General features: G+C 38.2%; 1 protein-coding gene across 1 annotated transcript in view; it reads right to left on the bottom strand.

The window, feature by feature from the left end:
• The window catches only part of LOC124117590, a 46,718-nt gene extending 40,025 nt beyond the window's left edge, over window positions 1–6,693 (bottom strand). The window contains exons 1-2 of the mRNA XM_048393550.1: window positions 6,567–6,693; window positions 6,038–6,244 (exon numbers count right to left, since the gene is read on the bottom strand). The gene's annotated coding sequence lies outside the window, so the exon portion shown is untranslated. The remainder of the gene's footprint in view (window positions 1–6,037; window positions 6,245–6,566) is intronic.
• Window positions 6,694–14,253: the final 7,560 nt, after the last annotated feature.

Below are 14,253 nucleotides of genomic sequence, written 5' to 3'. Positions count from 1 at the left end.
GGATCAACAGATCAGTCCTGATTCAATAAGCTACCTGCACCTGCATGTTTATTATACGCTAGAAGGTTCGGGCACGCATCCATTGCTAGGTGACTAGATACCAATTTGAATAAAGCTGCATGTTTAATGACCTGTGTGTCAGTGTGGTGAACGGAAGCCCTAGTAGCCAGAGCCCCGTGACGATCCGGGGTAGAATAGGTCTTCAGCAACCCATGCTTGCCGTAAGGGGCGACAATGCTTGTGAGAGGCGACAAACGGGTTAGGTGAGGTGAAAAGGGTTTTAACGTATCGTCCAAGATTATTGCACTTATATAGCGACGTGCATGTACGTGTGTGTGTTTGTGCTTGTACTAGTCCGATACCGATTTATAGTGCTAGCTCACTGAGATACCATGCCGCAGTTTAACATGAATACCCCACTCAGACACAGTATACTGACTCCGAGCCGACCAGTCCGTGTTTTAGTCCCTTAATGCCGAGCGCCAGACAGGGTAACAACAAGTACCATCTTTCAACGTCTTTTGGTATGACGCGGTCGGGGATCGAACCCCCGAAACCGGGCGGACGCTCTACCACTAGACCACGGAGGCGGTCGGCGACAAACGGGATCGGGTGGTCAGGCTCGGTGAGGTGTGGTGAAATTGGGTTTAACGTCGCGTCCAAGATTATTGCACTTATATAGCGACGTGCCTGCACGTGTGTGTGTGTGGCTGCTTGTACTAGACCGGACTGATGCCGATTTATAGTGCTAGCCCCCTGAGATACCATGCCGCAGTTTAACATGAATACCCCACTCAGACACAGTATACTGACTCCGTGCCGACCAGTCCTTACAGAAGCCAGAGGGTCAGATTCACCAATCCAACAAGTTTCACTTCCCGCACAGAACAGCATGATACCAAGTATATAGTCTCCTGTAAACACTGCGTGAGTGAGTGAGTTGGGTTTAACGCCGCTTTTAACATTATTCCAGTTATATCACGGCGTGTCAGCTTAATGTGGGAGGAAAGCCTGAAGTGATGCAGGTCTCTGACGTTTTACCACTTCGGTGAAACACACGAGCACGGGTATGGTGCTGACAAACCTAGAAACATAATCGGGGCGAACCGGGATTCGAACCCAGAATCATAGGTTTCTGGCGTGCCCAAGGGACGCAACTCTGCACAGCGAATCGCTGTAAACACTGGGACCACTCCATATCAACATAAGGTATCCATGTTGTTTGTAAACACCTACTCACGTGCCCCGGCGAAAAAAGTCCCACTTCCGTCTATCTAATTTGCATACCTATGTCATTGGGGTATGACATACATGTTTTTATGTCATAAGCTTATGTGATGGATAAATGTTTTAGTTAAATGATAATAAAATTTATCCCCCAGAAACCTATGCTGGCCGCAAAAGGTGATAAAAGGGATCTGTAGTCGGTGACTTTGTGAGTAGTATGGATGGTTGCTCATAATATCAATCACTGGTTTTGTCTTGTCCAAATTGGATAATATACGTACTGCCTCCAGATGGCAGCGGTAACACTAATATTTGGAGTCCACTTGTCCTTATAGCAAAACCCTTCAAAATAGCAAATTTCTGCCAGTCTTTATGATACCCTAACTAGTGGGCAGTTTTGCAAGGACAACAGGACTAGTGCCAATATTTAATACTGGATAGCTAGAATATTGCTAAGTGCGGCGTTAAACAACAAACATAAATCGTGGATATCTTGACGTCACATGCATTATATCCACAGACTCTATTCAAGTCTATCTCAGCATGGCATAATTACACCCAAGTACACTACATATACCTAATATCGATTAAAACATCTCTAAATGTAGACATCGTTATTTCATGCGGTGATTATCCCCGTGCTCAAGAAAGCATAGGGACTAGAAAATTGATAGCCGTCGTTCCCTGGTAATATTTAAGACGCGTTACACTAACGAAGGTCGCATTGGAACATAAATCAAGGTACTTCTCTGTCTACAAGGAGATTATAGATTTTATAAGGCTCTCTGAAACTGTAAGATAAGACTTCTAGTTCTCCAAGACACATGGTCCTGCTACTTGGTATTCCCTATCCGAGATTTATCAGCCAATAATTGTTCAAGGCAAATATTTGGTTCTCCCTGTGATTACTGCGTGGTAGGGCTGAAGCGGAAATCATTACCTTTCAAGAACGAGTAAGAGCCGAATATGATTCTGTTATTTGCTGAGTGAATATGATTTGGATATCTTGCCATAAACTCATATCGACTATTTGATAAGAGAGTTGGGAATGAATGGTTTGTGTGTTTCTTTTCTTAGTCAGTGATGTCTGCTTGGTAAAGCACAGTTATGGAATGGGTTCTTGTTATATTGGTGGCTAATGTTGAAAGTTAAAACTGCGTTAATATGGACCTTGTAATTCCCTAATGTTATACCGTACAAACTGGGCAGTTATAGGTAAAAGAATATAAGTAGTCATGTGACAGTAGTTCAGGTTCGATGTTCGATAAAGACCTCAGTTCCAACATACCCAAGATGGATTTCGAACTGACTTTATATTTCTTGCATTTTGAAATCATCACGTTAAAAGGGCTATCGCGACGATAGTGATGCTGTTCGTATTCAGGGGACAGATATAACGATAATTATTTGTTGGCTTCCCTGAACCCCCTCATCTGTTCTAGAACTCGTTTGTTCTTCTTAATGAAATATTCGGATCAACCGATTTATGAAAATGCCTTTCAATGATGTCATTGGTATCTAATGAGTGATGGGGAAATTTAATATTTCATGTATCATGGCCATGTTTTTATGAATATGATGTTCCACACCAGCTACTACACACGAAGCATTGACGTGCAGTCTAATGGCCTTGGTTGTACAGCCGTCATACAACCATTCTAACCCCATGATGTTAACACCAGCTGAATGCTAATACACACGAAGAATTAGCGTGCAGTCTAACAACGTTGGTTGTACAGACGTCATACAACCATTCTAACCCCATGATGTTAACACCAGCTGAATGCTAATACACACGAAGAATTAGCGTGCAGTCTAACAACGTTGGTTGTACAGCCGTCATACAACCATTCTAACCCCATGATGTTAACAACAGCTGAATGCTAATACACACGAAGAATTAGCGTGCAGTCTAACAACGTTGGTTGTACAGACGTCATACAACCATTCTAACCCCATGATGTTAACACCAGCTGAATGCTAATACACACGAAGAATTAGCGTGCAGTCTAACAACGTTGGTTGTACAGACGTCATACAACCATTCTAACCCCATGATGTTAAACACCAGCTTAATGCTAATACACACGAAGAATTGAGTGCAGTCTAACAACGTTGGTTGTACAGACGTCATACAACCATTCTAACCCCATGATGTTAACACCAGCTGAATGCTAATACACACGAAGAATTAGCGTGCAGTCTAACAACGTTGGTTGTACAGACGTCATACAACCATTCTAACCCCATGATGTTAACACCAGCTGAATGCTAATACACACGAAGAATTAGCGTGCAGTCTAACAACGTTGGTTGTACAGACGTCATACAACCATTCTAACCCCATGATGTTAACACCAGCTGAATGCTAATACACACGAAGAATTAGCGTGCAGTCTAACAACGTTGGTTGTACAGACGTCATACAACCATTCTAACCCCATGATGTTAACACCAGCTGAATGCTAATACACACGAAGAATTAGCGTGCAGTCTAACAACGTTGGTTGTACAGACGTCATACAACCATTCTAACCCCATGATGTTAACACCAGCTGAATGCTAATACACACGAAGAATTAGCGTGCAGTCTAACAACGTTGGTTGTACAGACGTCATACAACCATTCTAACCCCATGATGTTAAACACCAGCTTAATGCTAATACACACGAAGAATTGAGTGCAGTCTAACAACGTTGGTTGTACAGACGTCATACAACCATTCTAACCCCATGATGTTAAACACCAGCTTAATGCTAATACACACGAAGAATTGAGTGCAGTCTAACAACGTTGGTTGTACAGACGTCATACAACCATTCTCGAGGACAGCGCTGTTGTCTGTTCTTACAATGGACATCTAGCCTCAGTAAAGATAAGATTTATGGATGAAAAACTTCTTTAAATTATTACAATTAAGAACGACGTTTCGGTGTAGGTTCTAACACAGTTATAAAGCAAGTGACGGTGTTAGAAGCTACACCGAAACGTCGCTCTTAAATGTTATAAAGACGTTGTTCATCAAAAAATCGCATCCTTACTTAGTACTCCAACTTCTAAATGCCTATCAAAGAAGAAATCTCCTAGTCTCGTTTATGTGTCATAAAGGGTTTCCTTCAAATGGCTTAATTTGTTTCATAAACATCGAAACTTCGTGATCGCGGTCGAATCAATATTTCGTGTAACAGCGAGTGAGTACAGTTTTGCGCTGCTGTTAACAACTTTCCATCAATATCACAATCTCATTAAAATCAAAACTTAGTTCTCGCTACCGCTAAACAAGATCTGAGGACATCCAATTGCGGGTCACGTCAGAACGACCTTTCGCGAATTTTGACCGACCAATGAAATGACTGACAAGAAATCGACATTAGCCAATCAGAAGGCAGCTTTCTCGAACTTTAACGACACTAGTTACAAACTGGCGACAACGCTTCGAAACATATTTTGACGTATTCTCGATTAAAAAAATTAAAACTGATAAGAAGAACATTCTGGAATGGTTTACAGATGGCCTAGATTGTATGGATATAATCATAAAACCCGTAACTGTCGTTCGGAATACCCCATGTTTAATATTTCGTGGTTGCATGATTAGAAAACAAATTCCGACTGTCACTTTCATGATCTGGTAAGCGACGCTCTGATTGGTTGGATGAAAGGTCGTTCTGACGTGACCCTTAATGGGATGTCCTAAGATCTTTGTTCAGCTATAGCGAGAACTAAGATCTGATTTTAATGAGATTGTCAATATCACGGCGGGGCCCAGCAATATGCCTCACACGTCGTACCCACGTGGAGAAAGGAATCTGGGTCTTCGGTGTGACGAGCGAACCCTTTTACCACTCGTCTACCCCAGCGCCCCAGGTGCCCAGTGATCACAAGAACCTACATGACACGTTTGCGATGTTCGTCATAACCTATAGAACAATCTTTCGCTGGACATTAGACATGAATTGATTTAGCAGGATGGCCATGTACATCTGACGTGCTAATTGTTTGTGTTTTTATGGCCAGTACATTTCAGTGAAACAGTAACTTACATTTTTAGTATAATACAGTACACTACGGTTATAACGAACACGCTTATAACGAACTGACGGATATAACGAACTTACTTTTTGGTCCCGACTACTTGCTGTAGTCATGCTGTATATGTACTTATAACGAACTACGGTTATAACGAACTAAAATTAGTAGTCCCTTTGAGTTCGTTATAACCGTAGTTTACTGTACCATAAAACAGGTGATGTGAGGTGCAACGGAGTTTAACGTCGCCTTCAAGAATATTGCACTTAAATAGTGACGTGTTAGTGTGGTGCGCGTGTGTTTATGTGTGTGGCTGCTTGTACTAGTCCGGATTAATGACGGGTTTAGAGATTATATACTCATATGCACTCCGAGGTTTAACGTGAATACCCCACTCAGACACAGTTGACTGACTCCGAGCCGACCGGTCCTTGTTTTAGCACCTTAATGCCAAGCGCCAGACAGGGTAACGAAAATTACCATCGTCTTTTGGTATGACGCTGTCAGGGAATCGAACCCCCGACCTTCACTTCTCCGGACAGACGCTCTTTCCACTACACCACGGACGCTGTACTATGACACGGACGATTAACGAGGACGAAGAGATTCCAGACCAACTAATTACCATAAGACATTTGAAGCCGCAGTGTGGATTAATAAGGTTCTGTCAGAGTATCCAGATACCGTTACGGCATAGATTATCATACTAATGTAAATTGGGATAATGTCCACATCTTCCTAAACGGCACCTATGCGCGGCGAAATGTTAACGCATCTTACCTTAGAATCAGTCAGAATGTCCGTGGTTCTAGAACACAGTCTACAGATCTTCATCCAAGGCGAGCCTATCGACGTCTTTCCTTCATCCCAAGATCCACAATGCAATAACTGGTAATTACTGGACTGACACACTCCAGCAGATGAAGTAGACGAAACGCTTCAGCAGAAAGAGAAGGCGCATAGGTCTTTGACTGCAAGAAGCACTACCTGAAATAAGACCATTTACTCATTTGATCAAACTCGGCGTTTTATCGGTGTGTCCTCCTATGGGTGCAGGAATAGATTAAGGAGAAACTTATTTAGCCTTGTTAGCACTGCGATAAACAGTCAATGACCCAATACGGCCTCCATCGTCGTCATCACTACCTTCCCGTCTGACGCTGATTAATGAACGTTATCGGAGTGCTGAAGGCGTTTATCAAACAGGCCATTAAGTGAAATTGTGGCACGTTTTGTTTCGGCGCCTTGACGACTGAAAACGGTTTCTGTGTTTCGAAGTGATAAAACGTGTACAACAAATCGTCGTTACCTGTGGCAAGAATTTATAACTGTCCATTTCCGTGATAGTGTTGTAACTCGTTACTATCACCAACTCTAGATCTGTATTGTCTGGATAAACGAGGTTCCACGTAACGTATGGAGTTGGTAGTTGTGTTTATTGAGCTTGCGTCTTCTGTCAGTGAAGAAAATATGAAAACAATAGTGTAAAAATCAATATTTGATTAAATATTGATTGATGAAAATCCCCAGGGTTTTATGGGCATCGATTATGGCAGACATTTGTGCTGTGACAGGCTTGATCTTATATCAACATGTTTACGACATCCCATTAATTGTTCTGTGTTGCTGTTAGGGAAGGCGTAACATGCACTCTTCATAGCCCAAGATAAAGTACAAATTATTCTAAACAAATGTCAGTATGTTTATATAGCAACCGCTATTCATGTTTAGGGCTGGTAAAAGTGAGTAAGAACACAGAGTGGGGGATACATATTATTTTCATGATGTGCTCCCCCGTAAGCTACTAAATTATTAATAACAGTACACAAAGGACATTATTTTTTCGCGATCTGTTAGAAGCTAAACAGCAACCCATGCTTGTCGAAGGAGGCGTCCATGCATGCCGTAAAAGGCGACAATGCTTGTTGTAAAAGGCGACTAACGGGATCAGGCGGTCAGGCTCGCTGACTTTGTTGATGCATGTCATCGTATCCCAAATGCGTGGATCGATGCTCATGATGCTAATCACTGGATTTTCTAGTCCAGAATATTGCTGAGTGCGGCGTTAAACAACAAACAAACAAGTTCATATTTCAGGTGTCTGAAAAAGGACTAATGCCGATTTATGGTGCTAGCTCATTGAGATACCATGCCGCAGTTCAACATGAATACCCCACGTAGACACAGTATACTGACTCCAAGCCGACCAGTCCTTGTTTTAGCCCCTTAATGCCGAGCGCCAGGCAGGGTAACAACAAGTACCATCTTTTAAAGTATTTTGGTATGACGCAGCCGGGGATCGAACCCCGGACCTTCCCCTCTCCGAGCGAACGCTCTACCAAAAGAGCACGGAGACGGTCTAATCCCGATGTAGTCGCTCTTGCAATGAGCAGGAGACTCAACTCCGCATTACCTGTGTGAGAGAGAAGTAAGACACACACCCATCATCCCACGAACTCCTCTTAGAGATATTCCTGTCCGATAATTGTTTTTAATTACATTTAACGATAAGCAAGCCCAAAGACTTTCATTATAGTGTCCTCAAAAACAAGTAGTTAGAGTCAATTTAGAAGAAGCATGTTTGATCAATCGAGGAATTTAATCTGGAAAATGAAAATATAATGGTTACCTGTGTCAAGAAAATGATTAATGACCTAATTTTCCTTATTATTCTAGACAACACACCTTAAGTACCTCCGTTGAGCATAATTAACTGGGTCAGTAATGCCAGTCTACATACATATCTTTACAAATTGTGTTTTAATTTATTGCCATGTTTACCACGTTTGAAATGGCTACTTTATATGCGCGCGCACACGCGCACGCGCACACAGCAGACACAGACACACACAAAAGGGTATACACTTTATTCGCCGCACGAACGCGGGTCTTTGTATCCTCGTACCTTGATAGAGCGAATCGTCAGTCACACACCACTGATCATTTGTTTAGTTCACCCCTTTCTGTTTTTTACGTTAGAGTCTTATATATATAATTCAGCAGGCATGTGTGATATTCAAATGAGCAATATTGTTTCCGATTTAAAACGTTCAGGTTAAAATTATTATAGTGTTGTTTGAGTGTTGCATTGCATTGGTGTTGTATTACGACTGTGTTGTGTTGTTTGTTGTTATTGTATTGCACAAGTATTGTATGAACATTCTGTTGTACATTCTTTTTAGCATTTTTTTGTATTATTGTTCTGCATTGTATTATTTTGTATTATCTTGTACTGCATTGTATCAGTAGTGTGTTGTATTATGTTGTAATGGATTGTTGTACCACATTATATTAGTGTTATGTTGTACTAAATTTTATTGTATTAGTTTTATTGTTTGGTATTGTAGTGTAGTATTGCTTTGTTTTATCTTGTACTTCATTGTATCGATCAGTAGTGTGTTGTATTATAAGCTGTATTGTGTTGTTGTACCACATTATATTAGTGTTGTATTACATTTTATTGTATTAGTATCGTTCTGTACTGTACTCTGTACTTCCTTGTATTATCTTGTACTGCATTGTATCAGTATTGTTGCATTACATTGTATTGTTGAACCACATTGTATTAGTGTTGTGTTGTACATTTTATTGTACTGGTATTATTGTTCAGTATTGTTGTGTAGTATTGCTTTCTATTATCTTGTACTGCATTGTACCAGTATTGTGTTGTATCTAATTGTATTGTATTGTACCACATTGTTTTGGCATTTTATTGTATAGTATTGTGGTACTACATTGCATTGTATTTGTATAGTAATGTATTTGTCATGTGGTGTTATGTTGTAACATATACTGATGGAAGTGAATAAGGGAACAAATAGTTTTAGACACAGTGAAAGGATACGATATCATGGGTTTCCTGCCTTGTCTACCATATACACATTGGAAACAATGCACACAGCTCATCTCAACATTTGATTATGACATGTGTTGAATTTGTATGCTCGCTATTTCAAATGTACTGACAGTAAAGCTTATTTCTCTATATTGTTCCCTTATTCATTTCCAATAGTATATGTTCTATTGTATATTACATTGTAGTTTATTTCTATTGTTTGCATTCTAATGTACAGTAAACTACGGTTATAACGAACACGCTTATAGCGAACTGACGGATATAACAAACTTACTTTTTGGTCTCGACTACATGCTGTAGTCATGCTGTATATGTACTTATAACAAACTACGGTTAAATCGAACTAAATTTAGTAGTACCTTTGAGTTCGTTATAACCGTAGTTTACTGTATTAGTTTTTTCTTCTATTGTATCATATATAGAGGATCTTATATTAGTGTTCATGTCATACTTTGTTTACGACACACACGAGTGTCTTAATACTGAAATTTAGGCATGAGTGTCGTAACCATAGAATGACATAAACACAAATATAATATTCTATGTCAGAGACAAATTTTAGTGTTTACCTTTAAGGACAGAAAGTCGCAACAGCAGCGGAACCACAATTTGTTGAATGACGTCAACAATCTTCAGCTATGACCTTGTTTCTAGTGTGACGTCATTCCAACCTCACGTCACAATAAGATTCACATGACGTCAACAATGCCGTCCGGATTACGGAAACAATACACTGTTGTTTCATGAAGTGATATGACCCTAGGGCACATATGATTTTAATGAACCCCAATATGTTTGCCCTCGTAGATAATAATTGTATTTAATGTATTGTACTGTAATGTATTATATGTGTATTTATTGTTTGGTATTGCCTTGTATAACAATCCCTGGAATTGTAACAATGGTATGGTAGCTTAGAGAGTATATTGCGAATATCAAAGATCCAGGGTAGAATAGGTCTTCAGCAACTCATGCTTGCCTTAGGCAACTATGCTTGTCATCGTATCTCAATTGTATGGATCGATGCTCATCATATCAATCACTGGATTGTCTGTCCATACTTGATTATTTACAGACCTCCATCATATAGCTGGAATATTGCTGAGTGCGGTGTAAACGACAAACAAACAAATGCAAATATCAATAGTCAATGAAGCCATAGATCATCTCAGTGAAAACAATGACCAATCCTGTCAAGCAATTTATTCAACAACAACTCCACTAGCAACACATTCTATTCAACTAAATTTCGCACCAAATTTAAGCAAGGAAGCCAGCAGCATTTTAAATGCCAACATCTACGCCTATACCTTTTATGGAACCTTGATGTAAAGGACAACCATTTCCACAGAAATTCTGAAGAGATGAATTCAGGAACAGCTATCAATACTAAACAGCCTATGAACCAAGATTTGTCCTAACTAATCCCATTACCCAACATATAAGTATCTGGCAATGTGACATGACTAAAATGGGTTCAAATCAACACCAAATGCAACCAGCACCTGCACAGAAGCTGATTTTGGTTCATGCAAAATTGTTCTGAGGAGGTTGTTCAAAACACTTACAATTTGCACTGATATTGTTTGGGGTGTGATTTTGGTCGGTGATATCAAATCAGTCCTAGTTATCACAAAGAACCATCTTTTCTGGAGGGAAGATTTTAGTCCATCGATGAAAATGGACTTCTAGTTCCTTGGGAACATATTATTAGGGATCATATTAACTTATTGGATCTAAATTTTCATAAAAAAAGAAAATTACTTTTGATAGTACTTCTTAAGCTGTTTGTTACGGGACCATGCAATAGCTCTGATGTTCAACATCATGAAACATGGAGAGAAATACTGTGGAAACGATTGCCCACAACTAAACTCTGTTACCAACTGCACTGTCGTGAAACTACTGAAAGACGTTCAGGTTAGACATAGGCGTGAAACTACCACTACAGACATTGTGTTGACATACACTTATGATATGAATTTCATATAAAAATAGCAATCATGAGCTCACAATAACAAGACAAGGAAGTATTAGGGGGCATGTTTTAAATAGAAGTCATTGACAAAGATTGATAAATCTTTTAAAGCAAGGTTGAAAACGGCTTTGTGTAAGGTCTATATGTATCATACTCAAAAGAAGTCAATGACAGCTACAGTCACCATAGCATGACAGACAGTCTGTCATGCAGCCCATGCAAGTCTATAATGTTTGGCAGGTCTAGATTACTGCAGTATCAGTCTCTGGGCTCCTTTTTATTATATTTTATAACTATAATTTAACAACAGTTTTTTCTGTAAAATATGTTCATTTCCGAGAGTAGATGTTAGTTACATGACAGATTAACTGTAATAATATGTAAGAATCGGTTGGTCATTGTCTTCTTTTAAGTAGTATAATATGACAAGGGTGAGAAATTTTATGAATTTTGAAAATTCTCAATTGTTCTAACATCATCCCCTGATAACACAAATTGTTTCAAATGTGCTAAATAAATCAGCACATTGTTGCAAGCTGATAATTATCAACAGAGGTATTTCAAAGGTTTATCTTTTTTCGCAAATATGACAATTTCATACAACCCCCTAAGTTGCTATGTACAAAAGAAATCGATTTCGTTATAGTAAATACAACAATATTTCCATCAAACTAGGTTCGTTCCACAAACCTTGAACTCCCTTTCACCTTAAAACATGCACATTTCAAGAAAAAGTACTTTTCAAAAACATGGCTGCCTTCATTTTTGTGCATTCCAAAGGTACATCATTTTCTTTGTAAATATTTGAACAAGGGCTAATGAAACCTGCTGAAAAAGATTAGTCATCAGCTGGAGAAATGAAACTCAGTTGTATTGGAGCTGACCATTCAATATTTAGGTGTTGGGAGCGTGGGACTTTCATTTGAGACATAGTTTTTTCAGAAAGTGCTTCAAAAACATACAATTTTTACTCTGAAAAGGGGAGTCAAAGAATTTTGGGATCCACATCATATCATATGTGATGCACCAGGAGAAAAGAGACCTTATGTGAGCAAGGACACAATTGTGCTGTGACGTGATAAAGAAAGATGTTTGACATCAACTTACTTCAGTAAATATCGCCATGTGTGTGGACTGGACAAAAATATTGATCTTCCTCTTGTTTGGTTGTAATGTACTAACATTATTTCGAAACATTTCAGCAAATATGTCTACTTTCAATTAATCAGACATTATATCTAAAAACTGCAATCATTACATAAACAGTTATATGTCTGAAAATGGGACTTTGCAAAAATGAGTCCAAATGTTTGATACCATGAATCTCTGTAATAAATATGAATTGAAGCTTATGAATTGTATTTTTGTGGTCCAAAGAAACTAGTTTTAAAATATAGTAAGAAGTCAAAAAGTTATTTTTCACCTAAAGGTCCCTTATCTCATGGTGGGTCACATATTTCAAAATATCCTACATGTGAAGGGAACATATTCAATTTGGGTAATAACAAATTTTATTCTTTTCCACTATTTTTGGAATCAGATTATTATTTTCTTAAATCCCAGCTAACCCTCCCACTCAAAATATCAATTAGTCAGACCCTCACAAAAACATACATTACATATCTCCAATTACAAAAAGTAAATGATAATTTCAATTCTTTCTGAAGTGCTTCTCAAAAACTAGAGAAAGGCCACATTAAAAATGTCTTGTTTCTCAATATAAGATTTTAGAATATATAACTTTCCATGCTCCATCAGAATTTACCAGGTGAACAACAGCGCCTTCGTATGTATTATTTTTCATAAAGGCTGAGTTAATAATACAATGTTTTGATGTGATCTGTTAGAACAAGAATAGTTTCTCCAATGTAGTGCTGTTCTGAGTATTTAAATTTCCAAAATGGTTGAAAACATGTCAAATTCTAAATTTCTAAAATTTCATATAATCATAGCTTGAATTGTATTGCCAAAATATTTCTACAATTATTTTTTTTATATCATGCTCTTTATTAAAATCCACCCACATTTTCAAACAGTGTTGAGAAACAAGACATCTAGTAAAAATGGCCAAATGAAGTCATTTATCACTGTCCATAATTTCTCACAAGAACCCTTCAAAGAAATCCAGAAACATTCATTAAGCCCACTTCGCCAAACATGATTTTCATTTCAAATCAAATATGAAACAAATCAAATTTGATTATTCTGATAACGACAAAGACCTTAACCCATACTCCCAACTGTTCCTTGTTCAAAGTCATGTCCAGCTGTTAGGACATCAAGGGCTCTTTTTCCTTGACAACAAATCTTTACAAGTCAATCAACATCAAACGATAAAAAAGGTAAATTTGTCAAAAAATCCTGAAATATTAAAATGAGGTTGAGGTCATGATTCACTTATCTCAAAGCTGTCTTTTATACAAAAAGAACCATACTCCCTCTCGAGCAACACCCAAAACTCAGTGTTGCAAAAAGATCTGAAAAGTCATATTATGTACACCTTCAATGTTCATATATTAAGTTGTGATAGATGCTAATATTATGAGACAACATATATATTACATGAACATGTTATGGTACTTGGAAACAATCATGGCTGAAACATTTGTTGATACTTGGGAACAATCATGATTGAAGCATTTTATGACACATGAGAACTTGGATTAAACATGTTAAAGCATCATATGACACATGGAAGCAATCATGATTGAAGCATTTAAAAATACATGTAACAATTATGATTGAAGCATTTATGACACGGTAACAATCAAGATTGAAGCATTTTATGACACATGGTAACAATCATGATTGAAGTATTTATGACACATGGCAACAATCATGATTGAAGCATTTTATGAGATGGTAACAATCATGATTGAAGCATTTTATGACATGGTAACAATCATGATTGAAGCATTTTTTGACAGATGGTAACAATCATGATTGAAGTATTTATAACACATGGTCACAATCATGATAGAAGTATTTATGACACATGGTAACAATCATGATTGAAGCATTTTTTGACACATGTAACAATCTTGATTGAAGTATTTCATGATGATTGCTAACAATCATGAGTGAAGTATTTTTATGATGCATGGTAGCACTCATTATTGAAGCATTTTATGACACATGGTAACAATCATGATTGATGAATTC

Source organism: Haliotis rufescens, unplaced genomic scaffold (genome assembly GCF_023055435.1).
Source record: "Haliotis rufescens isolate VD_foot unplaced genomic scaffold, xgHalRufe1.0.p SCAF_12, whole genome shotgun sequence".
NCBI classification, from domain to species: Eukaryota; Metazoa; Mollusca; class Gastropoda; order Lepetellida; family Haliotidae; genus Haliotis; species Haliotis rufescens.
The sequence above is the reverse complement of the archived record's forward strand: the minus strand, read 5'-3'. Positions and strand labels throughout refer to the sequence as shown.